The 3,862-nt window shown below is 36.4% G+C and overlaps 1 pseudogene; it reads right to left on the bottom strand.

The window, feature by feature from the left end:
- Positions 1-884: 884 nt before the first annotated feature.
- Positions 885-1,827, bottom strand: LOC122490623 (annotated as a pseudogene).
- Positions 1,828-3,862: the final 2,035 nt, after the last annotated feature.

The raw sequence follows: 3,862 nt of genomic DNA, 5'->3' as shown, positions 1-3,862 counted from the left end.
GTGTCTGTATATTAGTGCTTTAAAAACTCCTGAGAGAGAGACAGAAACTCAAGACTCTTTCTAGAGAAGTCTTCCAACTGTTCAACTATAATTATTTCTTCTAAGAAAACCAGGCGGAATTCAGGATGGCTTTGTCCAATGGGAATCTAAAACACAACCTCTCTTAATGTACATATAGAAAATATATGTGCTAACCAATTGGGAAAAAAAGCAAAGTCCTGGTTGTAGGATTTCTCAAATTGTTATTATTTTTTTTTCAAAATGGATTCAATTATGCAAGGTTGAGTATCTCAGGCTGCTGCTTACATCATTGATCCCTTTGAGGACCAGTCAGGGTGGTTTATGGTCCATTGGAAAGGTAGAGGCACCTGCTTCTTTAGCAGGAATTAAGAGATGAGATGCCATACTTGCCATCTGAAGAATTCTTTAAAGTTGGAATATTTGGGTAACGTGAACCAAGGCTGCCCCTTAATGTTCCATTTCTGAAAGTCACACTTTAAGTTAAAAGTTCTGTTCTGCTGTCTCTCTCTGTCTCAAAAATAAATAAACGTTAAAAAAATAAATAAATAAATAAAAGGGGCGCCTGGGTGGCTCAGTCGGGTTAAGCGGCCGACTTCGGCTCAGGTCATGATCTCGCGGTCCGTGAGTTCAAGCCCCGCATCGGGCTCTGTGCTGACAGCTCAGAGCCTGGAGCCTGTTTCAGATTCTGTGTCTCCCTCTCTCTGACCCTCCCCCGTTCATGTTCTGTCTCTCTCTATCTCAAAAATAAATAAACGTTAAAAAATAAATAAATAAAAAGTTCTGTTCTGAAAATCTCCATATATCAACAGATCATAGTATCATGGTATCTTTTTTAAAAAGAAGAGGGGGAAAAAAACAGTTCTTCATAGGAGGGGGGTTTTGCTGTTGTCTTTTTGGTATCTTAAATGTCAATGATCACGAAGACTTCTGGCTTCCCTTCATTATAGACTTGCATCGCCAAGTAGGTTATTGCTTTGATTTCAGTTCCCTGAGGCTATGTGAACAATGAAAATTCTTCTCCTCACCCAATTGACTGTAATCTGAAATTTCTTTGATCGTATGAAGTGCCTTCACTTCCCAGGGTATGAAGAATTCATCAGCACCTAAAGCCACTCATCCAAAAAGTGAATCAGAAGAGACTGTAAGTCATCTCCTTGGTTTTCTCTTTCTAGAGTTTGGACAGGCTCCACAGCCCCAGTATCTGTTATGTAACCAAACATGGCTATTGCACATTGCTCAAATGCTTCCTCCAGAGTATCTCTGAATGCATGTAATGGGACATCTGCTGTAGGATCCATATACTTGTAATTCCCAATGACTGGAAGATACTTGGCCTTGATTGTCTTCTATTCTTCCGTCAAATTATAATCTCGAATATCTTCCTCTTCCTGTACCATAATTGCAGCATTGTACACTCTCTTTAGCCCACTATTTTCATCTAGATTCTGGATTTTGAAGATCTAGGTAGTACTGATACTTGTGCTATGTAACCCATATGGAATAGCCTGTCCATTTGTCAGGCTTGGTGAAGGCTGAGGGAAGAGGGGTATCTGGGGAAGTACAGGGAGTAATAAATAATTCTGTAAAGGTCAAACAGCAAGAAGTGAACTAGAAAGGGCTCAGATCAGGGCAGAACTAGAAAAGGCAGAAAAACTGGAAGAATGTTTTTCTTACATTCATATTAAAAATTAAAATTCACTAGTCTTTGAAGTTTATCATTTACGGTTTGAATTTTTCTGGCAGAACACAAAGAAAAAATTCAATACTTCTGAGTGTTTCCCATTTTCTGAAATGAATTGGGTTTACTAAAAAAATAATTTATAGCACTGAGCAGTACTATTTTCCTTAAGAAACAATATATTTTTTTTAGCTCTTATATTATTTGGAGTTGCCAGGTTTATTTTTCAATAACTGCTAAAAATAATAAGATGATCTGTGATTAGTAGTAAAATGTGTACATTAGTTTCTGGTTTGCTAAAGCTCTATCATTGACTAGAAGTTTGTCCCCTCATTCGCTTATTTTTTTCCTAACAGCACAACTTTGGGACTGTGGAGAAATGCTAAAAATTCAACATGGCATATTGTTCAAGTAGAAAATTTGTGGAGCATATATTCCAACTTGTTTATTTTAAAAATAAGAAAACAAAAGTCTATCTTGGCTAATTCAGAGAAAAGTCATAAATAGGTATCTGCTTTGGCTATTGATCTAACAGTCTTTATGTTAGTGGCTCACATGAATGGTTTGGTTCAGAGAAATGAAACTATTTAGAGAAATGAAGTCTGGCGATCAAGTGAGTTGCCAAATTTACATTTTGTCAACTGTGTCTACTAAGCTTTAAAAACAACTTTAAATCTTCCATCTACTATTACTATAATTTCATTACAGATAAAAATGTTAACACCAACAGCACACGTCAGCCATGTTAGAAAAAAGAACACTCTTTTATATATAACATAACTTATTTCTGTGAAGGCCTCAATACATTGTCCTTACTTGTTTCTCATTTTGCTGTTGAGTAGTGTAAATTTCACACTGAAATATCACAAGTCCGAGCACACACATTTAGGAATCATTTTAAGTGGAGTATTACCTGCATAGAGAAAACAGCTTAGCTAGAGTACATAGAAGTTTCAAGTTCATTGCTTTAGGATGCTCTCAAAATTTCATGGTAATCTACTTCCAGTTCATATACCTCAACATGGATTATCACCCTGTCTTATCGACCTCTTGTGTCACATTCTTCTTTTTGTTCTCATTACTGTATCTATTTCCCGAAGCCATGAAGTCATTGTAATGCAGTCTCCATTCTCAGAGGGCAATTGTTTTGTTCATAACTATGTCTTCATCATTTTCTACAGAATTGGCATTCACACCTGGCACAGAATTAGCATTCAATCAATGTCCATTAAATGAATGAGTGCATCATGTTGGAAGACACCAAATCCTGTTTATGTAATAAATACACCTGTGTCATGTTTACTTATTCATGGTATTTAATCATCATTTGAAACTAAACTTTCCTGTATTTTTATTCATACCTTTCTTCTTTCAGGTTGTATGACCTCTAATGGATACTAGATTTATAGTAATGATGATGATAAAAATAACTAGTATTTGGTGTTTGAAACTGATCAAGATGCTTCAGACGCATTAGAATAATGTAATCACTAGAGAAACCCAGAGAGGTGGGTATTATGATTACCTGTGTATAGAAATGAGGAAATTAGAGCAAAGGGATGTTAAGTGGCAATTATCCTAGTGAGAAGCAGCCACAGGAATCAAACCCGGGCATCCTCACTCCAGTTTACTTCTCAGCCATTCTATCCTACAGGCTTTCACACCTGTATTTGCTTCTGGTAACCCTTTAATTTCAGATTGAGCTATTGCCTTTAACTCTTCTTCTTCCCAAACTTTTGTTTTTTGGCAGAATTAGGCTCTTCCCCACCTGATTCTTAACACAGCCTTACTGATTTCTGTCACTCACCTGGTAAACTTTGCAATATTCTTCACCAACTCAACTGATAAACATTTGCTTCATGTCCCATTTTAGTTCCCATTCCACGTTAACAAGAGATACATTTGGTATACAGTTTGAGGTACAGTAAAAGAATGGATGTTGTGTATGTTTTAGGCAGAGATGATTTTGTTGTTGGGAACCCAAACTAAAGTATACACAAACTACCTTAAGCGCACACTGGGAATTGATTTGAAGGAGAAAATAATTCTCTTTATAACCCAAGGACAGGAAATATGGCTGGGTATCACAAGGAACTAAAGCTGAGAAATTAAAACACACATATTTGTATAATTGTTTATATATCAAGAACCTTTCCAGAACTT

Source organism: Prionailurus bengalensis, chromosome B2, assembly GCF_016509475.1.
Source record: "Prionailurus bengalensis isolate Pbe53 chromosome B2, Fcat_Pben_1.1_paternal_pri, whole genome shotgun sequence".
NCBI classification, from domain to species: domain Eukaryota; kingdom Metazoa; phylum Chordata; class Mammalia; order Carnivora; family Felidae; genus Prionailurus; species Prionailurus bengalensis.
This window is presented reverse-complemented; position numbering and strand designations above follow the sequence as displayed.